This window comes from Clarias gariepinus, chromosome 18, assembly GCF_024256425.1.
Source record: "Clarias gariepinus isolate MV-2021 ecotype Netherlands chromosome 18, CGAR_prim_01v2, whole genome shotgun sequence".
In the NCBI taxonomy this organism is placed as follows: domain Eukaryota; kingdom Metazoa; phylum Chordata; class Actinopteri; order Siluriformes; family Clariidae; genus Clarias; species Clarias gariepinus.
In genome coordinates, this window is record NC_071117.1 from 368,145 (window position 1) to 394,374 (window position 26,230).

Consider the following 26,230-nt stretch of genomic DNA (forward strand, 5'->3'; position numbering starts at 1 on the left):
GAGCTGTGATCACAGTCATACTGTGTTACTCTATAGGGATTGACATGTCTCCAGCAATGTGGGTCTGTTCAGTTACCTGTTTATGACTCCAGCTCTGGGTGTTGATGAGTGAAATGTCTTCAGAGCTCAGAGATGTCAGTAGAACAAGTGGGATATACATCACCAGTCCCCCTGGAACATTCGCTATCGCTTCAGTTTGGTCTACAGAGATTATCTGGAAGACAGTGTCGAAGACCTTTACATTTTTTTTCAATATTTCAGTTTCTTTAAATTTTTTTCAGTCTTGTCTAAAACTACATTTGCTGGAAATTGAATTAATCTTTAATATTGTCGGCATTTTCTGATAGTCTCCCCAGACTGTTTAAGTTCTACATGCTTCCCCATCTCTCTGCAGTTTGGACAGGACTTCAAGATGTCTGTAAAACATCCATGGTGAATAGGAAAAGAGAAAGAGCGCATACCTTCTGGACGAATGTCTCTTGCAGAACAGTTGGAGCTGATAGAATGTTATTGATGAATGTTGGATTCTGGGATAGAGACAGAATCTCAGAATATGGGATGTTGGAGATGGTTGCAGAAGGAACACCACTGATGAGTGTTCCCAGGGACACCAGAGAGGAGGCACTGCTGACCTGTGAGGCAAACCAAAAACAAAAACAGAGCCTTACTTTTTTGGTTTTTAAATGCAATAAGGGAGGAGATGGTAAATGTTTGAACAGCAAGAGAATTGTGTTATGTACAGGTGGAAATCGCTGTAAATATACATGGTCTTGCTTTCAGTAACGTAGATCGACATTGCTGCCAGGTGTGCAGTGTACACTTACATTAAAGCCTGCATTAATGATGCTCTGGATGAGGGCGTTCACTTGGCCCTGGTCCCAGCCACTGATGTTACTGAGTGTGGATAGAGAGCTGATTATAGCATTGGAGGGGGCGGAGCTTATCTGGCCCACAGTCAGGCCCACACACTGGCTGCCCAAAGATTGAATGGTGGACGCAGATATGTTGGGGACCTTTGCCACCAGCACAGCTGTGACCTGAAGGGAGAAGAGAATTATAGGTCAGTCACGCTACTACGGAATAATTGACTGGTGAACGGACAGGGTCTTATTGATTCATCACCTCTGGAGTAATTGCTGTGCAGTAGTTGTTGATGCTCCTCAGGATGGTCTGGACATCTGAATCTCCAAGATCATCAAACATGGACGATGGAGAATGACACAGCAGTCCAGCTGGCAATCTATGAGAACACAAACCAACTTTCATAAATGCCAGCACAGAGAAACAAATCAAATAAGTAGCTTGGTGTGTGGTGTTGAGTGTAGTGTGTTACCTGAGTGGGCTGAAGTCAGGATTCTGGGTGTATAACTCTGTTGTGTAGTATTCGAGGACGATGGCTGATATTCCAGAGTTGTTGAACAGCTGAAGATTTTCTGAGTTCTCCAGCAACACACTTGTCTGAAGGACACAATACCAAACACACACAAAATGGGTGTGTGTTGTTTAATACAGTTTACAGATACCGTATATGAAGATGATCCGAAGCAATCACTTGTATAAATGTCTAAATGTCCAACATGAATACCTACAGATATCTAGGTATGGGTGTGTGAGGTTGTGTGTGTGTATGTTACCATGTTTCCTGATAGGAATGAATGCAGATCAGAGAGACTGATGAAAGTGATAAAGAATCCAATGTTGTCAGCAAACCATGCAGTGGAGTTCAGAAGAGGATCTGAGGAGTTAAAGCAGCGGGGCCTGCCATCTGCATCATACACATTCACATAGTTATGCTATAGTTATGAGGCCCACAAATATAAGAAATGAGTGTTCAGTACCATTCAGTACAGAGAGACAAAAGAGAGATTATTCTTATTCTAATTATGCTTACCATTGTTGGTCAGATATGCTCTTATAGAGCTGTACACATCAGCTGGAGCAAAATTAGTCGCAGAAAAGTTGTAGTTTTTTCCGAGGACAGACACCCTGATGAGACACACATGAACAGAGGTCACGTTAATACAGGTTTTACAAGAGTATTTTAGCCAACAGACAGAGGGAAGTGTTGATGCTGAGATCCTTATGTAATGCTACATCCAACAAAGACTTACAGTTTCCTGTATGATAGACAGGAGGCCTCACTGAGCTGGGTGGAGCTGATGAGTTGGAAGGTGAGGTAGGGAAGGTAGTTAACCAGTGTGACATCAAACCACTGTTCTACATCCGCTGGAGAAGAGGCCCTGAGAGCCTGAGGCCAGACACAGGCCAACGTGAGGCTGGCCAAAGCTGAGGACAAAACGGGTTCCTGTAGAGAGAAACATGGATTGCTCCATCAATCAGGTCAATCAAGAGTAAATAAAGGCAGGAAATCCACATGGACTAAAACGGGGATAAAATAACCCCTGGTATACCCTTTCTAGGTACTGATTGGTCATATTGTAGTTGTTGAGGAGCGTGCAGAGCTCAGCCCCATCAGTGACTGCATCTGGCCTGTTCAAGAACTCACTGAGTTCTTCCACAGAGATGGAGTCCAAAATCTTAAGGACACAGATCAGAGACAATGCACTCATTACATAGGGGGAATTGGGCAACTTACTGACAGCAACGTAAAACTTTTACTAAGCAATTAACCAATCGGACCGGTACGATAGATCAGAGATACCTCTGCCTGTCGATCAGCTGGGATCAGAGACAGGAAATCCTTCAGGTTAGGGAATCCAAAACTGCGAAAGAACTGGTTCAGGAACATGAAGAAGCTCCCACTGCTGTAATATCTCAGGCCTGCGAAGCAAAATATGCCACAAATAAAATAAATGCATGAATAAATAAATGTCTACAAAGACTTTAGACTGATAACACCAGACCAGTGAATGCATGACATTCAATTGCATCTCCTGATCACTGCCCGCACACAGAAATAGCCGAAGTCAGCAAATACACAAGCTGGAGCATGCATACTTAAAACAAACAAACAAACACACACACACACACACACACACACACACACACACACACACACACACACACACACCTTGACTCGACTGGTACTGGAGATAGTCTAGTGTGTGATTGAAGACAGTGTTGGACTGTGTATTGGTGAGGTGACTGTACACATTATCAAGTCCTATCACTCTGTGAAAACAACAACAAAAAAATCATGATGAATTGCAAATAAAATACATAGAATAGATCTGTGTGTGCATGTTGAGGAGGAGCTCACATCTCTCTGTAGGAGTCACCGCTGATGTTCATGGGGATGACTGACAGGGTGTTTGGACCAATCACAGGAAGGAAGAAGGAAAGGTAGGTCTGGAACCACAGGGCAAATTCTTCTGGGCTGAAACTTTGGAAGTCTGGTGCCAGATTCAAAAGTGTCACATTAAGGATGATTTCGGAAATTGCTGTAGAAATGCTCGAGTTCATCTGTAAACACACAGCAATATGGGTAAACAGCCTGAACACATGTGGACTTTAATAATTCTTGTGCACAAAATAAATGTGTGGCATCCAAAAGAAAATGTGTCCTGGATGTGGACTACAGACATCCTCACTTGTTTTGAAGTCTGGTTGAAGGCTGTGAAGAAGCTGCCAAGTTGGATTAGATCTAAAGATGCCACCATATTGCTGAACACCTCTCTAAACACAGACTCATTTCCCAACACTCCTGAATCTGGCTGCAAGATGAACTGTGCCTTCTGCTCACTGGACAGCAAGCCTAATACTGCCACCTGCAGGACAAAATATGCATGTCACACATTCTTTTCACACCAGGTCAAGTCAAGTCAAGTCAAGTCAAGTCGGCTTTATTGTCACTTCAACCATATAAAGTTAGTACACAGTGAAACGAAACAACATTTGTCCAGGACCAAGGTCCTACATTCAACATAAATTTACAACATAAATTAACAGGAAAACTAACTAGCTAACTAAGAGACCTATTTAGCTGACTAGCTGGGAACTATCTAATTTTTACAAAGAAGAGACAACATAAAGTGCACGTGCAAATGTGCAAACAGGAGCGACAAAGTGCCAGTGCGACAAACATGACATTGCAATACTCTGTGGTGTTGAGGTAATGAGTTGAGGTAGTGCGAGGAGAAACGGTAAAAAGTAAACGTTCCGTAAGTAGCAGCAAGGAATAAAATAGTTAGTGCAAAAAAGATCAAGTAATGAATATTGTGCAAAAGCACATTTACAAGTTGGTGTGTACAATAGTTTGGTTGATCAATCCGTTTGCGGTTGTGTTGATTAATCAGTCCAGTCCCAATGTTTTAAGGTAGTTGAGTTGATCTGAGGCGGACGTACAGCCTGGACGTGTGTACCCGAATGCTTCGGTAACTTTTTTCCGATGGCAGAAGAGTGTGAAGGATGAAAACAAACATGGAAAGCAAAGGGACAGTGATGCAGCGATTCTCCCAAACAAAATCCAGAGACCATCTTTTACTACTATACTCAACTGCTTATCAGTCAGGATTTAGGCCTCATCACAGCATAGAAGCAGCACTCGTTAAAGTAGTAAATGACCTCCTATTGGCCTCTGATCAGGGTTGTGTAACTATGCTTGTTTTACTCGACCTCAGTGCAGCGTTTGACACCATTGATCATGGGATTCTTCTTCACAGATTGGAAAATGTAGTAGGAATTAAGAGTACAGCCCTCTCCTGGCTCAGATCCTATTTGACCAATTGTTATCAGTATGTAAACTTAAATGGTGATTATTCTGCTTGCTCTCAAGTGGAATTTGATGTTCCACAAGGTTCGGTTTTAGGCCCACTGCTTTTTTCCCTATACATGCTTCCTCTTGCAACATAATCCGTAAACATGGTATTAGTTTTCATTGTTAGGCTGACGACACACAGTTATTTGTCTCAGCAAAACCAGATGAGAAAAATCAGCTTACTAAATTTGTGCAATGTGTGCTCAGGACATAAGAGATTGGATGCTAATTAATGTCTTTCTGCTTAATCCTGATAAGACAGAAGTTCTAGTCACAGGACCGCATTCAGCCAGAATGATTGTTTCCTTTACATCTCAGGGAGCCCTCATGTCTGTGTTTCCTTCTGGCTCTCCCTTTTAGTTATCCTGTTATAGTTAGTCCTGCCGGAGTCTCTGCTTGCACTCTACACTAAATATACAATCGAATTATACATTATGTGACTGCGACCATACCTAACTGTTCTCTCTCCTCTTCTGCTCTCCCCTCTTTTGTTCTCTTCCCCCCTCTCTCTCTTCTCTCTCTCCCCCTCTCTCTCTTTCCTCTCTCTGTTAAGCTACACATGTCGTTCCTAAACTGCCAGTGTTCCAGACTCCCTCTGCCCTTCGGACCTGTCTGACCCATCCTGGTGCCCCACTTCTGGTTGGAGATCTCGTCGCATGGATGCCCTGTGTGTCTCTTTGGAAAGCGTCCGGTGTCTGGGGATGGTTTTACTCTACCATAAAGACGGTTCTGGTCTCAACTGCTGTTGACAGCTGTTTCTCTGAGGACTTGACTTGGCTGCGGTTGCTCGATAGTTCAAGATTGCAATTGTCTCTAATAACTACCTGGACTCCATATTTACATCAATTAACATCAACTGTTATAGCTGAACTGCCTGCCATCTAACACAATGTATAAATGCAGATCACTTCCTGCTTTCTGTTTCACCCAAATGAGGATGGGTTCCCTGTTGAGTCTGGTTCCTCTCAAGGTTTCTTCCTTTTACCATCTCAGGGAGATTTTTCCTTGCCACTGTCGCCCGCGGCTTGCTTACCAGGGACAATCTGCTCATCTTGATTCATGCACACTTACATTCCATACAGAATTTAATAATTCCTTTGATTGTGTCAAGCTGCTTTGCGACAATGACAATTGTTGAAAGTGCTATACAAATAAAATTGATTTGAATTGAATTGAACTGCGACCTCAAGAGAAACGAGCAGTTACTGCAACTGTGATGTTACTCACGCTGGAGAAATTCGCGTTCAGAATTCTGAGATCCTCCAAGGAGGCATAAACGGAGAAAATCCTCAGGTTATTTTTAAGCCAGTCATTGCTGCCAGAAGTGTCGGAAACACAGCCAGGATCTAAAATGATCAGAGACCATTAGATACATTCATCAAAACATTCCTTAATGGATCTTGGGGCATTTTCTTTAGGTAGTCAATTATCTTAATTTAACCATGGTTGGGACTGTCACCTTTCTTTTTAAGGGCACTTTAAAGTAGCCTACGTACCTGGCAGGTCAACTCTTGACAGAAAGGGAAAGATCAAGGTTGTGAAGACTGAATGCTTCTGATCCTCATTCATGAGAGGTTCTAGACTACTGAGAGCTTCCACCCTAGGTTTTAGGAAAACAAAACAGGTTTTGTCATGAATTACTTCATATTCATGGCCTAAAGTACACATGTGGCAGTCTGAAATTCCCCTGTCCATCCTTACACAACTTGGTAGCTCTTGCAGTTGAAGTTCTTGGAACTGAGGCTGGAGAGAAAGTGTGTGGACACTGATGACAAAAATGGTCTTAGCCTGACCTGGAACCACTTGCTGATAAATGTGACATTCATCAGCTGTTCTGTGTTGAAGTTACTGATTATCACCTCCCCGATGGCATCAAGTATATTTGGGTCAGACTGAATGCTGCTGATGTTCTACAGGGAAGAGAATAAACTTCAGTGCACTGTTTGACACAAATGTACATTTTGACCACAGCACTGATAACATGGTCATACCATGATGGAAAACCTGTCCAATGCTTCATCCAAAGGTCCAGCAAAATTCTGGAAGAAACGTCTCCAAGCTTCTTTGGAGTAGATCACGCTGCTTGATAGTTCACATGTGAGCAGTGTGGCCAGATCATCAGAGGTTAGAACAACAGCCTTGAAAGAAAGGAAACAGAAAATTTCTTTCGTACACAACAGGACTGAGCGTGAGCAGAGGTGATTTCTATTGTTAGAGAACTCACTGATGAGCAGGCATAGTCAGGAATGCTGAAATTGCACAGCACTGCAGAAACATTTCCGGATGCAATCTCGCCATGAAGTTGTTGACTGGGTGGAGAAAAAGAATTATAGTACATACCTACTGTACTTAAACATTTTCTACAAAGTTTATTCTTTTTCACTTGATACTGTAAAACTGCCCACCTGTCTACACCAAAACAAGGGTTGTGGTTGATGATGCCAAGATTCAGTGTATTCAGATCAGACTGGTTCTGTTGTGACACCCAGGACTGAACCACTGATGAGTTCTCAAACAGCTGCAGTTCCGCAATGTTTACCCCCATTAGACCCCTTACTGTGCTCACATTCAGCATCTGGCACACACAAAAACAGTTCAACATCAAGTTACTCCACAGTCTTTCTTTATACAGTGGTATCTTAGCATACGAACACCCCGCCTCATGTATTTTCGCCCTAAGAACTAAACTTTTGCAGGAAATTTGCCTCGGCACAACAAGCATTTTCGGCATAAGAGAGACCGAACCGAGCCGAACCGAGCTGAATCGGGGGCCTGCTACATTGTGCGCACTTCGGAGAGCCGTTCCAAACTTGTTTGCATCAGTGGAAAACCAAGTGAAGCAAGTTCACACATTTTTTTTTTGTTGGTTTATTGCATTTTGTGCAGGATTTAATAAATACATAGCACCACGCTCCCGAAGAATGTTAGCAGGCATGGCAGTAAGAAGAAAAGGGAACCACTTTTAGTTTTGCTTTTGAAGCAGCTGGTGCCAAAAGAAATTACAAAATTAAGAGTAACTGAGATTTATTGTCTATTCATTTCATATTTGGTTTTATTTCAATGTCTTTTTTAAATTTTCTGCTTGTTTTTAGATGCAAAAATATGACCATAGTGTTGGAAATTGGTAATATTGGTACATTTTTGGTGGCTGGAATGGATCAATGGGAAAATACTTAATTTTACCTTAAGAACTCGCCTCCAGAATGTATAAAATTTACAGTATATGCCAAGATACCTCTGTATAATAACTCAAACCTCTGTTCATTTTATGTTTTATACCATGAGAACAGCAGGGTTTAGACTGATAAATGTGGTGATGTCCATGATGATATTCTGGGTAGAAAGAGCTTGTATATCCTCCAGAGGAGCTCCACCTACACACACATAGATAGAAAAAATTCTTAAAGAATCCAGTTCTTTGTGTGTGTGTGTGCATTCATGTGAATTCTTTAAATTCATTTCCAATACTGCTGTTTAAAAAAAAATAATAATAATTTATGTCTTTGCTTGTCTGTAATACTGTCTGTAATGTGGATGTGTGCTTTACCCAAGTAAGGTCTTATGAGTTGGTAGAATGTCAGGGTATTGCTGTGTTCATTGCTGAATGAAGAGTTGGCGATGATGTACAGAACAGATTTTTGTTCAATGGAACATGACGACAGATCTGGAGACAGGACCGTCCTGCATAATGAAAAAATCTAGGTGAAAACTACTGTACTCATTTTATTCTTAAATTTCTTTCATTTGTTCATCAATGTTTATGGAAGGGTGTGCCTACGAGGGTGTACTTACTTTAGGCTCTCAGCAGTGATGGTTTGCAGTACACTGACGTTTAAAGTACAGATGTTGGAACCGATTGCGTTAATTTCCGCACTTTCCAGATAGTGATCCTCCGTGCTCAAATACCTCATAATCAGTGCTTGACTCTACAAAACACACAAACATTATTCTTGTAGCAAGCACATCAGTGTCTGAGCACTGAAAATGAGGATCTGTAGGATCACAGATCCTCTCTCTCTCTCTCTCACACACACACACACACACACACACACACACACACACACACACACACACACACACACTTTACCATGTGTGGGTCCCAGGGTCCATTGTTCGGGTCCATTAAAGAGTAGAGTGTGTCAATCATGTTAATGTTCCACTTGCTGATGTCATCTGTAGTGGCCACACGAGAAGTGGAGCCCAGAAGCTGCAGCACACCATCATCAAGGCCTGATGGGTAAATCTACATATGGACACAAAATCAGCAATTAACACACACTATCCAAATTGGGGAAATGCAACATACACGCAAAGACAAAATTTCAACTCTCAATGCAAAACAACCCAGTTTTGGCAGAAGTACACTTGGACAACAAACAAGCTCCCAATATCACATTTAACCCAACTCTGTCAGGAAGGTCAGAATCCTATAACTGAAATGACACAAACAATCTCTTGTTTCCTGTAGTGTGAAAGACTCCAGCATTCAGTGCTGCTGACCTGGTTTAACTTTTTCAGAATGACAGTCTGGAGGCTGATGTCCACCACTTTCTCAGTGATGGCTGCCAGGTTGTACTGCAGGACGGAGATGTCCAGATACAGATCAAACTGGGTGGAATTAAAGCCGAAAGGGAACGACGGATCTGAAATCGTCACCGCTGAGATGTCGCTCACTGTTACACACAGAACAGGAAGTCAGTCACGGACGGAGAGAATCTGAAACTATATCTCTCTATCTCAGTGTGCTTTACACTGTGAATACTGTTACCTGTTGCATCTTCTGAGTTGCATTTCGTAAAGAATGTCCTTAGGATCTTGATCGGGATCTTCTGCTCTCTCAGGACTGACAGGATCTCCCTCTTTACATTCTGCAACAATAAGCACAGACAGTAGGGTAAATGAGTAAAACTTATCTAACATTCCATAAACAAATGAAGCATTTTTCACCAAATGAAAACTGAACATGTTTACATACAAAGCTAAGTTTGTCGCAGAGGTCTGATGTGAAGTAGACAGCCAGGATGCCAAGTTGATGCACTGTCTGCTCGTTCCACGTTGACGGATTGCTGATTAAAATATCAATGTTTGTGAGATCTTATTCATGTACAGTATAATACAAAAATAATTCATTTAAAAAATGTATTGTAACGAAGGTTCAGAAAAGTTGTTTTCTTCAAGCTCTGTCTTACCCATAAGCAGTGTTTCCACTGAGGAGCAGTGACAGTACAGCAGTTATCTGGGAGTCAGATAGATCTCCACAGTTCTTTAGGTTCTCCAAAATGAGAGGGTCAGAGTTCTGGATGTAGGAGGCGTCCAGTGTGCAAGCCATATTCCCCAGCATCGCCACCTGATCCCTGGTCAGACTCACACCAGATATATCCTACAGATTTACAAACCATAAGGGAAAGATAGATTATAATGGTGGAAGCCAAAAGAAGAAGACTGTTGTGTAAAATTCAGAGAAGACGTGAGACAGATGCCTCAGATGTGGAAGCGGTTCGACAAACAGGAATAAGAAGTAAGCTAGAATTTCTACTGATTGGCCAGATGAACTGAGCTCTGCAAAAAAAAAATTGAGGAAGTAAAAACGAGAGTGTGTTGGATGCCCCAGAGAGAGAAGGGTGGATGAAGCGGGGTTGGAAATTCAGGGCATTAGTAATGATGAAGTGAGAACAGCTGGAAATAGGATGGAGAATGGAAAGTTGTTGTTAATTGTTGGCTGATCCAGGTGACATACCAGTGAAGCATGGATATGTTAAGGAGAGATGGCAGTGGAGTTCCTATCCAGTTTGTCTTCTTGACATAACAATAATGTGTTAATATTGAGTGTGTTGGTCTATGAACATGTTACTGTGTATCTTTTACCAGGCAGTCCTTTGCAGCGTTGAACAGGATGGTCTGTTTGTCAAGGACAGAGGAAAGAATGGAAAAATCTGCACGGCCCAGGGCAGTGAAATATGACTGGCAGTTCTCCTTCTGTATATTCTCATAGCTACAAAACAAAGACACGCATTAGAGAGAAGATATGACCATATTCTCTGATGCTTGAAATGTTTACGTTTGAATGCAGGGGAAGTGTGCGTTTTGGTGCACAAAGGAGTAATCAAAAGAAGTAAATCTGTCTTCTTCCCTTATACAGTACGTTATTCAATATATACAGTACGCATTAACGACCTGCTACATGTGTATGTGACTGTCTTACATACCTGTAGTACAGAAGCAAATCAGAGGGGACATCAGTAAAGCTAAAAGATGGATCATCTTTTACAAAGTTGTACATGCAGACCAGCTGAAACACAGAACACAACGAGTTTGTGCGGGATCTCATGTAGCCTCGAAGGTTTAAGTCTCAACTTATTGCGCTGTTCCAGACCATGTGCAGAATGTAAACAAATACAGTGTATGAGTGTATGTACCTGAGCCTCTTTCAGGAGGACCTTGTCTCTGCCTGCACGTGGTCTACAGGCTCTCACTAGGTCTTGGGTTTTCTGCAGTGGAAGAGTCTGGACTGTGCTACAGGAGAACCCTTGTAGTACTGATACTGACAGACTGTGGGGGGAACACACATATGCACACACAGATATACACACACTGATGAAGGAAAACACATTTTACTGCGCTGCATCAGAAACTTGCAGTAAGCAATATCTGCCTTGCTCACCCAATGGTATTTAACCATGTGATTTAAGTGAGAAAACCTTTGTGTGTGTGTGTGTGTGTGTGTGTGTGTGTGTGTATGTGTGTGTGATTGTAACTCACTCTTCTGGATTATCACTGGCATTGGTTACTTCACCAAACAACATCACAGCCTGGAGAAAAATAATCAAAGAAAGATCTCTACCGATGTGTACCGATACTCCGACATCCAAACTAGACAGGACTTCAGATATGTGTAAGAGCTGTGATCACAGTCATACTGTGTTACTCTATAGGGATTGACATGTCTCCAGCAATGTGGGTCTGTTCAGTTACCTGTTTATGACTCCAGCTCTGGGTGTTGATGAGTGAAATGTCTTTAGAGCTCAAAGATGTCAGTAGAACAAGTGGGATATACATCACCAGTCCCCCTGGAACATTCGCTATCGCTTCAGTTTGGTCTACAGAGATTATCTGGAAGACAGTGTCGAAGACCTTTAAATTTTTTTTCAATATTTCAGTTTCTTTACATTTTTTTCAGTCTTGTCTAAAACTACATTTGCTGGAAATTTAATTAATCTTTAATATTGTCGGCATTTTCTGATAGTCTCCCCAGACTGTTTAAGTTCTACATGATTCCCCATCTCTCTGCAGTTTGGACAGGACTTCAAGATGTCTGTAAAACATCCATGGTGAGTAGGAAAAGAGAAAGAGCGCATACCTTCTGGACGAATGTCTCTTGCAGAACAGTTGGAGCTGATAGAATGTTATTGATGAATGTTGGATTCTGGGATAGAGACAGAATCTCAGAAAATGGGATGTTGGAGATGGTTGCAGAAGGAACACCACTGATGAGTGTTCCCAGGGACACCAGAGAGGAGGCACTGCTGACCTGTGAGGCAAACCAAAAACAAAAACAGAGCCTTACTTTTTTGGTTTTTAAATGCAATAAGGGAGGAGATGGTAAATGTTTGAACAGCAAGAGAATTGTGTTATGTACAGGTGGAAATCGCTGTAAATATACATGGTCTTGCTTTCAGTAACGTAGATCGACATTGCTGCCAGGTGTGCAGTGTACACTTACATTAAAGCCTGCATTAATGATGCTCTGGATGAGGGCGTTCACTTGGCCCTGGTCCCAGCCACTGATGTTACTGAGTGTGGACAGAGAGCTGATTATAGCATTGGAGGGGGCGGAGCTTATCTGGCCCACAGTCAGGCCCACACACTGGCTGCCCAAAGATTGAATGGTGGACGCAGATATGTTGGGGACCTTTGCCACCAGCACAGCTGTGACCTGAAGGGAGAAGAGAATTATAGGTCAGTCACGCTACTACGGAATAATTGACTGGTGAACGGACAGGGTCTTATTGATTCATCACCTCTGGAGTAATTGCTGTGCAGTAGTTGTTGATGCTCCTCAGGATGGTCTGGACATCTGAATCTCCAAGATCATCAAACATGGACGATGGAGAATGACACAGCAGTCCAGCTGGCAATCTATGAGAACACAAACCAACTTTCATAAATGCCAGCACAGAGAAACAAGTCAAATAAGTAGCTTGGTGTGTAGTGTTGAGTGTAGTGTGTTACCGGAGTGGGCTGAAGTCAGGATTCTGGGTGTATAACTCTGTTGTGTAGTATTCGAGGACGATGGCTGATATTCCAGAGTTGTTGAACAGCTGAAGATTTTCTGAGTTCTCCAGCAACACACTTGTCTGAAGGACACAATACCAAACACACACAAAATGGGTGTGTGTTGTTTAATACAGTTTACAGATACCGTATATGAAGATGATCCGAAGCAATCACTTGTATAAATGTCTAAATGTCCAACATGAATACCTACAGATATCTAGGTATGGGTGTGTGAGGTTGTGTGTGTATGTTACCATGTTTCCTGATAGGAATGAATGCAGATCAGAGAGACTGATGAAAGTGATAAAGAATCCAATGTTGTCAGCAAACCATGCAGTGGAGTTCAGAAGAGGATCTGAGGAGTTAAAGCAGCGGGGCCTGCCATCTGCATCATACACATTCACATAGTTATGCTATAGTTATGAGGCCCACAAATATAAGAAATGAGTGTTCAGTACCATTCAGTACAGAGAAACAAAAGAGAGATTATTCTTATTCTAATTATGCTTACCATTGTTGGTCAGATATGCTCTTATAGAGCTGTACACATCAGCTGGAGCAAAATTAGTCGCAGAAAAGTTGTAGTTTTTTCCGAGGACAGACACCCTGATGAGACACACATGAACAGAGGTCACGTTAATACAGGTTTTACAAGAGTATTTTAGCCAACAGACAGAGGGAAGTGTTGATGCTGAGATCCTTATGTAATGCTACATCCAACAAAGACTTACAGTTTCCTGTATGATAGACAGGAGGCCTCACTGAGCTGGGTGGAGCTGATGAGTTGGAAGGTGAGGTAGGGAAGGTAGTTAACCAGTGTGAAATCAAACCACTGTTCTACATCCGCTGGAGAAGAGGCCCTGAGAGCCTGAGGCCAGACACAGGCCAACGTGAGGCTGGCCAAAGCTGAGGACAAAACGGGTTCCTGTAGAGAGAAACATGGATTGCGCCATCAATCCGGTTAATCAAGAGTAAATAAAGGCAGGAAATCCACATGGACTAAAACGGGGATAAAATAACGCCTGGTATACCCTTTCTAGGTACTGATTGGTCATATTGTAGTTGTTGAGGAGCGTGCAGAGCTCAGCCCCATCAGTGACTGCATCTGGCCTGTTCAAGAACTCACTGAGTTCTTCCACAGAGATGGAGTCCAAAATCTTAAGGACACAGATCAGAGACAATGCACTCATTACATAGGGGGACTTGGGCAACTTACTGACAGCAATGTAAAACTTTTACTGAGCAATTAACCAATCGGACCGGTACGATAGATCAGAGATACCTCTGCCTGTCGATCAGCTGGGATCAGAGACAGGAAATCCTTCAGGTTAGGGAATCCAAAACTGCGGAAGAACTGGTTCAGGAACATGAAGAAGCTCCCACTGCTGTAATATCTCAGGCCTGCGAAGCAAAATATGCCACAAATAAAATAAATGCATGAATAAATAAATGTCTACAAAGACTTTAGACTGATAACACCAGACCAGTGAATGCATGACATTCAATTGCATCTCCTGATCACTGCCCGCACACAGAAATAGCCGAAGTCAGCAAATACACAAGCTGGAGCATGCATACTTAAAACAAACAAACAAACAAATACACACACACACACACACACACACACACACACCTTGACTCGACTGGTACTGGAGATAGTCTAGTGTGTGATTGAAGACAGTGTTGGACTGTGTATTGGTGAGGTGACTGTACACATTATCAAGTCCTATCACTCTGTGAACACAACAACAGAAAAATCATGATGAATTGCAAATAAAATAGATAGAATAGATCTGTGTGTGCATGTTGAGGAGGAGCTCACATCTCTCTGTAGGAGTCACCGCTGATGTTCATGGGGATGACTGACAGGGTGTTTGGACCAATCACAGGAAGAAAGAAGGAAAGGTAGGTCTGGAACCACAGGGCAAATTCTTCTGGGCTGAAACTTTGGAAGTCTGGTGCCAGATTCAAAAGTGTCACATTAAGGATGATTTCGGAAATTGCTGTAGAAATGTTCGAGTTCATCTGTAAACACACAGCAATATGGGTAAACAGCCTGAACACATGTGGACTTTAATAATTCTTGTGCACAAAATAAATGTGTGGCATCCAAAAGAAAATGTGTCCTGGATGTGGACTACAGACATCCTCACTTGTTTTGAAGTCTGGTTGAAGGCTGTGAAGAAGCTGCCAAGTTGGATTAGATCTAAAGATGCCACCATATTGCTGAACACCTCTCTAAACACAGACTCATTTCCCAACACTCCTGAATCTGGCTGCAAGATGAACTGTGCCTTCTGCTCACTGGACAGCAAGCCTAATACTGCCACCTGCAGGACAAAATGTCACAGTTTTATTTTTTTAGAATAGGGCTTTTATTATCTAAGTGTTTAAAAAAACGTTGATACATTGTGTTAATGAAGTGATGAACTACTTTTAACAGAGAATATAAAAAAGAATATTTTCTTATAGTAAATATAATAGTTTCCTACAATGAATTAGTTTAATATATTGTGGCGTAGGCGGGCGGCTGCTGACGACCATCATGCCTTGCGGGGGGGTTTCTACGTGTTCACCCTGTTGGGGAAGGTTGTTTGGGCTAGTGGCTTCGGCCATGTTTGTGTGTGTTAAGTAGGTGTAACCTGTAAATGTGCTCAAGTTCATGCTAAGGTTGAATTGGGTGTGGTTCTTGTGTGAATGTGATGAATATAGTTTTCCTCAGCCATTGCATTGTGCAGCAATTAAGCTCACTCTTCTCTCCAATATCTTTTCCAGTGGTAAAATGCTACAATGTACATACATTTTATTTATTTATATTAGGGAATGTAGTTATTCAGTAAAAAAAATAAAATAAATGATTATATGTGTGTGCCATGGATGATGGCCTACCTCATAAACTAATTTCCTTCAATTAACAACCATACTGTATGCGATCGGTAAAAAAAAAATATATATATATATTTTTCTCCAAACATATCTTTTACAAGCTCTTTGTCACTCAGTGTCTTACTAAAATGTCTTTCCTTGCCGCCCATCTCTGTCTGAAAACGATTTCCTTACTAATCGTAACCAGTTAGTAGCACCTCTGTAACTATCCTACATTTTGTTGAAGATAGAAGTGATTTCCTATTATAAAAGTGTTAAAAAGTTCCCTAAATCTTACTCCTAAAAGTATTAGCAAATTTTCTTTACTCTTAGCAAAATTTCATCACTCTTTTTGGCCACTTAGGAGCAATTTTCTACTCTGAGACGCTTAGTAAATCAGCCCTTGTCTACAAGGAAAGCAAAGGGACCGTGGATCAGTAGCACCAACATTTAGAGACCATCTCTTACTACTACAATCAAATGCAAACCCATGTGAAACAAGCCCTGCAACTGTGAAATTACTCACACTAGAGAAATTTTCATTTAGATTGTTGAGCTCTTCCCATGAAGCATAAGCTGAGAAATTGCCTAGGTTCTTTTCAAGCCAGTCATTGCTGCCAGATGTGTCAGAAACACAGCCAGGATCTGTCAGAAATCATCAGACCATCATGAGACCATCAGATACATTGTTCAGAACATTCCTTAATGCCTCTTGTAGTTTTATTTTGGTCTACGATGACCAGATTTCTGTTTAAAAGCAAATTTAAAGTAGCCCTGGTACCTGGAAGGTCAACTCTTGACAGGAACCTATAGATGAATGAAGTAAAGACAGACTGCTTCTGTTCCTCATTCATGAAAGTTTCTTGACTACTGAGAGCCTCCACCCTAAGTTGAGTAAAAACAAAATTAATTTTGTCATCTAATTCATGTCCTAAATTACACATGGTGTTTGAAATTCTATTACCCATACTTACACAACTTGGTAGCTCTTGCAGCTGAAGTTCTTGGAACTGATGCTGGACAGAAAATTTTTGGGCACTGATGACAAAAATGGCCTTAACCTGACCTGGAACCACTTGCTAATGACAGTGACATTGATCAGCTCTACTGTGGTGAAGTTACTGATTATCACTTGTCTAATGGCAACAAGCATGTTTGGATCACATTGAATCCTACTGGGGTTCTGTGAGAAAGATTACAAACTTTAGTGCATTATTTCACACACATGTACATTTTTGACCACAGCACATATCAAATGTTCATACCATGTTTGAAAACCCATCCAGTGCTTCACCTAATGGTTGAGCAAATCTCTGGAAGAAACGCTTCCAAACATCTGTTGAGTAGTTCATTCTGCTTGATAGTTCACATGTGAGCAGTGTGAGCAGGTAATCAGAAGTGAGAACAACCTTCAAACAGAAAAATAGATGCTTTATTTGGGAGAAGGATTACTAATGTTCTGCCTATCTGACCTGAATTTGAGAAAGTTTTTTTTTCTTCTTCTCAGTACTCACTTTTGAACAGGCATAGTCAAGAATGCTGAAGCTGCACAGCAATGCAGAAACATTTCCAGACAGGAATGCGCTCTGAACTAGCAGACTTTTAAAGGAATAAAAGCAAATATAACATTACACAACTGTTATTATCTAAGGCTTGTTTTTCAAACAAACAAACAAACAAACAAAAACTTTCCAGCTGTGTTTGACTAATGGCACTTAGTTAGTTAGTAACCCAGTTTAAGTATCTAGCCAATGAAACGTCAAAGCACTTTTTGTAAGTCGCTCTAGATAAGCATCTGCCAAAGGCCTAAATGTAAATGTATAAATGTTAATTAAAGTTAATTTAACTGAAGAAAAAAAATATCAGTGCACATCTAGGTATATTTAATCATGTACATGTTTTAAAATAAACAAACAAATAAATTAATGAATAAATAACATCTTACCTGTTCACCCCTTGACAAATGATATTTGTGCTCGTAGTGAGAGTGGTTGTGTTATCACTACCAGTAGTGGTGTTGAGGCTGTTACTTGTGCCATTTGTTAAATTCTCACTGGTGGTTGGAACATTAAAATAGATATCAGTGATTAACATGGCTAGTGTCAATATTATTGTCTGTCAGTGATGCCCAAAAAAATTCAATGCTTGTCTTTTTTCTTTTCTTTTTTTTTTACACTTGTGGACATATGAAACACATTATAAATATCACTCTTATTCACTCATCGTCTATATCGCTTTATCCTGTATTTAGGATCATGGGGGGCCTGGAGCCTATCCCAGGAGACTTAGTCCAGGGTGTACCTCTGAGGCAGGGTACACCTAGGACAGGGTGCTAGTCCATCACGGGGTACGTACACAAACACACACTTACACACTTACACATTTGGGAAATTTGGTAAAACCAATTACCCTAATCTGCAGGTTTTTGGACTGTGGGAGGAAACCTAAGAACATGGAGGAAACCCACCAAGCATGGGGAAAACATCCAAACTCCATGCACACAGAGATGGAAATCAAATCCGGACTCTGGAGGTGCAAGGTGACAGTGCTAACCACTACACCACTGTGCCGCCCATTACTGTATGAATATGTCCAATAAAAAGTATTAACTAATACAGTACATACCTCAATATGCACGACAGTGATGCTGCAATTAGGGAAATAAGTTGAAATGGTTTAGGTTATGTAACTGGAACAGGAGTTATTTGAGCATAATATCATGATTCCTTGACCTCTGTGTGCATTTCTACACTATTGTTTTCCATAAAAACACACCAGAACACAAATCTTATAGATATTATATTGACTACATTTTTGAAAAATGGGTGTATACTTACTATCACTTTCAGTTGAGTTACACTAAAGGAAAACACAAATTTGTAACATAACAGTGAAATTTCTTTGTTTTCTATGAACATGTCATATTTACTGTACAAAAATGTATGTTGTAAGCCTCAAAAAAATATTTTTAAACCAAATCAATTCCTCCTTGTTGGTGAAAACAACAGAAGGCTGTCTAAGGAGTTACAATATAGATAAAGTGTAGAGCAACAAAGTTAATTAAATAAATGAAATAAAATCAATAAAGTTCATAAGAAAATCATTGGTGTAAAACTTTGGTGTTTATACAGCAACATCATACAGCGTCAGGGTTCCTACTAGGTCATTTTTACCATATGAATGAATGTTTTAGAAAATTATATTTAATAAATAAAGTTATAATTTTTGCATCAATCTTCATTTGCATATAACTGGTGAGAAGAAAATGTTGTTAGAGCAGAATAGAAGATAAATAATTGATTCATTGTTCAGGAATCAATAAAATGGGCAATAAAATAGCAGCTACAGTATGCATTTTGTCAGCCCAGCTTGGCTTATTCCCACTAAGATTTCTAGTTTTCTTACCGTTGTAGTGCTCTGAGCTGTGCAGCATCCTAAGCACATAAGAAATATAAATTAGAATTTTGAAATTGTATTATTAAATCATATTTAAATATTTATCTACAATGGAAAATTAAAAATACATTAAAGGCTGCTTCAATTTATATTTTACTTAGTTTACTTTGATGTTGAGCAACTTTAAAAAATATATTTGTATTATATTACACTACTTTTCATTTGTAATAAAATATTTTAGAATCTAACATATTTTCAGCTATTCAGAATTTTTGTATAATATTATGGATGTTATGATATGGGAGAGGCTGTTTTACTTCTACTGTATGATTGTTGTTGTTATGTATTGGTGTGTAATAAAATAAAATGACATCTCCTACCTATGCAGAGAGCACAGAGGATGAGAGCTCCACAGCTGATCTTTATTTGTTTCATTATTAAGAACGTTTATTTAATAACACATTGTTTATCTGTTCTAAAGGAGACAGGAAAAAATTACAGAACAATATAAACATATATATAAACAATATAAACAATATAAACATCCTTGCATTTCCTTTGCATTACTGGAAATGCAAGGATCATTCTGTTTTATACACTGAATTCTCAAGTAGCTGAGTGCTTTTCATTATATTTCATTACATAACATTTATTTTTTATTTGATTTATTTTCTTCATGATATTATAAAATAATGAGAGTAATGATATAATCAATGCCAGTAACATCACAGTCAAGACCTCTATTTAGCAACTATCATCAGTTATTCCATATCATCTGGTCATGTTCCTGCTGCTTTTAAGAACTTAAGGGTTATCCCCATCCTCAAGTAACCCTGCCTGAATTCAGCAGACATCAGCCCCTATAGCCCAGTATCACTTCTCTTCCTCTTTTTTTTAATTCTTGACCACAATGTTTGCAATCAACAACTCCAATGATTAAAACCAATCTGGATTTAAAGTGGCACATTCCACAGAGACTGCCCTTCTGAGATTAACTAAAAAACTCCATGCTGCTATATCAGCTAAACTCTCATCTGTTCTCATCCTCCTGGACCTCTCAGCTGCATTTGACACAGTGAACCACAACATTCTCTTATGTATTCTTACAAGACTTGGAATCTGTGGCAGAGCATGGTAATGGTTTGCTTCCTACCTAAATAGGGTTAGGGTTAGGTGATACAAAGTGGATTCAGCTCTGCCCCTTGCAGTGTGTCTACTGAGAGTATCCCACAAAGCTCAGTACTTGGTCATCTTACACATACAAAGTACTTACACATCTCGTAAGCACTTTTGTACGTCCCTCTGGATAAGAGTGTCTGCCAAATGCCTAAATGTAAATGTAGACACAATGTCCACCTCTGTACAAAAATGCCTAAAATTCTGGAATTCTCAAGTGACAAATTTATGTGAGTTATTCCAGAGTACTGCAAATGTCACTCTCTGCCCACTTGTGACCAGCAGATTTTACAAAATAAATGACTTCATACTCAATAATATACAATTTCACTGCAAAAAATAACAACTTGTTCTTATTATTTACATTATCATTATAAAAGAAAGAAGTTTTAAAACAATTTAAAAATAAAGAATTGAATATAGAATAAGAATTTTAGTATAAACAAACATTGAACTTTACTTTGTTGCAATACTTTTGGCCAACACTGTATGATTTATTTGAAAAGTTTAAAAAATAAAAAAAGAGAAAAACTATTTTACACTGCTGAACATGAAATGACATGTGCAATAGTGTACAGTGAGTTGAATTTTATATTAATCTCATTATTCATTATTATTAAACATTTCAACCATTAAAACACTAATCTTATTCTTTTTATTTGATGAAAAAAAGTAGGTTTGTGTTTTTTCCTCCTGAATTTTTATGTAAAAATTATAATAATGTCACTGTAAAACAATATGTTTATGCCTATCATTTAATACACTTTACTCCTCACTCTTTTATGTAAAAAGGGGACATCATGTCTTTAACCCTCAGGATCTAAACCTAAATTTTACACAAAAGTGTCGTTAGAGCACATCCTTCTACTTTGTCTTATATAACACCAGTGCCTCAATTTACCAATTGGGAATTTAAATTAAATCCAACACATATGCAGAACAGTCAGATATGAACTCAACACTGACTACAGGTTTTACCTTTAACACTTACACAAAATGATTAAGCTGTGCAACGTATGCAATGCAAAGTATCCATGTGTGTGAGTGCAGCAGAGATGTTCTTACCTTTCTGATGCCGTAGCTGTGTGAGCAAGAAGAAACAGGTAGAACAGATAGAGAGTAAATGTGGGAGTAGGGTGGAGCAGACTTACCCTGAAACATCAGTCAATGTTGTGGGTCTGGTTTTCTTATGACTTCAAATAGAAATGAGTGCACATTGTATCTATGTATCTTCCTATGTATAAAGTTTCTTCCTTGTGTCATTTACATTGATGCTGCTTTGCGACAATGTGCACTGCTTGAAATGATACATAAATAAAACTAAATGGAGCTGATTACAGATATGAAATACTCATGTTTGTACCTATACACTTAGGAAATGTGTACTGTGATCTAGTAAGAATTTTATACTCTTTGGGTCCATTTTCTGACAAAAGAATTTCATATTGAAGAATTGTCATATCTAAACAAACCCTTAAAACTTATGGATTATGTAGATTTCTCTTGCATCAATGCATTTGAATAAGAAACTAAACCTATAAAAGTAAAGTTAAAAAAAGTACAGAAATTAAGCATACATTGCATAATAAAAATACAAATTACAGGAAAGAAGAGTCGACAAATTTTTTAGGTGTTTTTCTGCGTGTGCATGTGGGGGGACTTATATCACACACACACACACACACACACTCTCTCTCTCTCTCTCTTTTCTTCTTTTTATTATTATTATTATTATCATTATTATTATTATTGTCTGCAACCTTTGCATATCCCCACATGTCCTACATGTGAATGTGTTGATTGATGTTATCAATTAAGTAATAATAAAACATAAATTTCAACATGACCCATTGGAGAAACTTCAAACTACTAGTTGGTAAATCTTTACTACACTAAAGATCTAACTAAAAGCTCTCTCTAAAAGCTTTCTGTTTCTATAAATAAATAAAAGTTCATTAGAAGAACCAGAACTATGTTGTGAAATATTTGACACTTGATAGGCATACCACACCCATTCTGGCAGCTAACACCCAATAGCTCTGTCCTCGAGCTGTCTAAATGTAAAGTCCTCTTTCCTTGTTCACATATTATTTTGAACTGAACAGGATTATAATCTAGGAAGAACACTGATTGACATGGGGCACTATACAAACACAGCTATTACAAAATAAATTCAACTCTTTATTATAATACAAATTTACTGCTATGGTACAAACACTACATTAAAATTCAGGCCTCTCTCATCTTTTTAGAAATTGCACAATTGGTGGCTGACTAAATACTTTTTTGCACTACGGTATAAACCATTTACGTTTTCCAAACATATCTTAACAATCAATAAATAAATAACATAAAAAAGAATATTTGAAAGCAACATAGTACATAAAAGACCAGTTTAAAAAAATGTAAAAACTTAATGTAGGCTTCTAGGTTTGGAATAATAATAGAGTGGAGCAAGTGTGACTAAGATACCAGAAGGTAATTAGCTAATTTACTAATAAAACTGCACAAACATACAGATTTTTTTGAGCAAAGATTTTTCACATGAAATATTGACTTTGTTTATTTTATTGCTTTAGTGATTTTTAATCTTTTAATGTTTCTTTATTGTAGAAATGCATGGTTAGTAAAGCCATTTTTTCATATTTATTCAATCAAAACAGTTATTATACCATGATATAAAACACCTGATACACAGTAAAATGTGTCTAACACATAATCAAATTTAGTTTAATGTAACGTTTGTATACATTAAACTTAGCATTAGCCTCAATCCTCAACTAATCCTCAATATTTTCTTAGTCTTTAATAAAGAAATTTTGACATTTTTCATTTACTAAACACAGTCCGTTAAAATACTATAAATACTATACTATCACACTATAATGCAATAAAGGTACTTAAAAATGTGATTGTCTTTTATTTAAATGTTAATATAGACCGGCCCACATTTATAAAATCTATTACATTAGCATGTATCTCTATTGCAAAGGACTTTATATTTCCTGAAATTTTTTTGAGTGGTGTAAATATTTATATTACATATAACAACAAAAAACATTTTTGCTTTTGCTTATTATCATTTTGACATCTAGCCTATATGAAGATTAGGATTGACAAGATTATTGTTAATTGATTTATACAATATTTAACCCTTAACACAGCTTCTGCTTAAAAAATAAGAGACTGGTTTATCTGGTGGTAAACCTCTTGACTGTGAAACAGGTTTGACTTCATAAAACATGTTGTAAAACTAAAGTCTTTGATCACAGTTCACATTCCAAAAGATAAACTCAGCTGTTACCTTTGGCAGGCAAACACATAACAAAAGTGCATATTTAAACATCATAGACTAGAAAACACACACACACGCACTTTTGGCCCTCCTGGACCTGCCTGAACCATTCTGGTTTGTCCCTTTTGCTTGGAGCCTTACCTTAAAATCATTCACTGCTTCTAATGCTGGCCCTGCATGACCATCCTTAAGCTCGCCATAGTTTAACTGTGTATTAGCAAATATACACAGCTTAAAGATGGCAGAATATCAAAGATGCTTTTTTTTGTCTTGAATAGTCTAACAACAACAATTACTAAGAACAGTTTACACTTAAGCCTTAATCACTGACAGTTCATCATTTTGATTTCATATGAAAAACTTTACCATACTAATACTATACTTAAATTATACTCAATACTTAAGTTCATTTATGTGTTATGTAAATTTAAACACACTTCCCATTACAAAAAATACAAAAAATAACTGCAGTTTTCAAGTGTCGAAATCACAGTGATTTGGACACAAAAAATAAATAAATAAAGCAACCCATTTAGAACACTAAAAACAAAAAAATGAACAAATAAATAACAATAAGCGAGTATGCGAGTATATTACAACACTGAGGTCTGAAACCCTGAAGAGGTTTAATGCGTCCACCACATTTTGGCTACGTTTACACTGTCAGGTAAATGTGACCCAATTCCAATTTTTTGCTCATATGTGACACATATCAGATATGTTCTATGTCCATGTAAACAGGAAAAAAAACGCATGCATACCGATATTTCGAGATCGGTTTCAGGCCTCCTTCATATGTGGAAATAAATCAGATATAAATCAGATATGTGCTAATGTTATTGTCGTGTAAACAGACAGATCGGATTTCCTGAGTCATTGCGTTCTGTACATCATTAAAACTGTGACTTCTTCGCGGTTTAATGACGTAATGTTTTTCTCCGGTGGAAGCGCGTGTGGAATTATAACATCGCAGGTGACATGGAAAAGGAAAAGCATACAGCAACCCCCCCCCCCTCCTTTTTTAATGCTTATTAGGGCTAAATAAAATTTAGAATTCAGTATTTGGTGAATGAAGCATATGCGCAGGCTGCATATTTTTTTTTGCTCTTTCTCCATTTTAAACCATGGTGACGTTTCACAAACTTACATATATATCGCAGAGTGTCAAGCATACTTCACACTTTCATCTATCGTGGCTAGTGTGTAGCCCAAGAACCTCCCTTTAAGTATGCGCGATGTTTCAGATGGTATGGCAAGTATAAACACGTAAATCGAATATGAGTCATAGTTGAAAGAACGTGTAAACAGACGGTCAAAAAAATCAGATATAGGCAACAAATCAGAATTAGGTATCGAGACCTGCAGTGTAAACGTAGCCTCTGTCTTCGTTTTTCAACTCGTTCTTTAAACACACTTACAGATGGGGCATTTAAAAATGAGCGTTTTTTTTGCGACATGATGCAATTCTTACCGCTGACTGCCGCACTATTCTGCGAGTGCGCACCTTGCAATTTTCATCCAAGTGTTGTAATTCACAAAATTCCCACCAGGTGGCACATGACAGAACTCTGCCAGAGCACATTATATGTATAATCATTTAAAGTCTGCAATGTATTTACATTTACATTTAGGCATTTGGCAGACGCCAATCTTATCCAGAGCGACTTACATTTTTATCTAATTACACATCTGAGCAGTTGAGGGTTAAGGGCCTTGCTCAAGGGCCCAACAGTGGCAACTTGGTGGTTGTGGGGTTTAAACCCGGGATCTTCCGAGCCGTAGTCCAATGCCTTAACCACTGAGCTACTCCTGACCCCATGTATAGTATAGTCTATATGCACATGTAACTTAGTGATTGTTGTAACTTAGAGATCTGTCTATCTATCTATTCTATCGAAAAAGCATGCGACTTTGGCCAAACCCGAAGAAAAAACTTCCAACTTCACCAGGTGCTTTTCAAGACACTGAAGGACAACGGTGAATAGACATTTTTTATTTGCCACCCATTACCTGTGAGACCTGGCACATTTGCGCAGGGTTATTAAATCTATTGTTAATAAAAATGCTTGCTTGGCATATGACTTAATCTTTATATTGCATAAGTACAATAACAATATTAAAAAGTCAATATTGTTAACTTTATTTCTCTTTAAATCTTTAAAACTTTAAATCTCACAACTGGTGTTGACTTTATTATCTAAATATTACTGTTAAATCATGCATTATAATGACTTTAAACGACTAAAATGACTTTAATTACTAAATGACTTTAATGACTATTATTACATATAAATAGTGTCATGTCGATGCTTGCTACAGTAGAGTATTAAATTATTTTTAAATACAACAAACATTTTTTTTGTATTCAAAAAAGTTTCTGTATTTAGTTTTTTGTAGGCCTATTTGCATTTTTATTAGCTTTTATCCTCATGTTTAGCACATATTAACACCCAATACAAATACCATAAGATTCAATTCACACTAAGTACAAATCGTTTTGATACAGT

The 26,230-nt window shown here is 38.7% G+C and overlaps 1 pseudogene; it reads right to left on the reverse strand.

The window, feature by feature from the left end:
• Positions 1 to 25: 25 nt before the first annotated feature.
• On the reverse strand, positions 26 to 15,213 carry LOC128506938 (uncharacterized; annotated as a pseudogene).
• Positions 15,214 to 26,230: the final 11,017 nt, after the last annotated feature.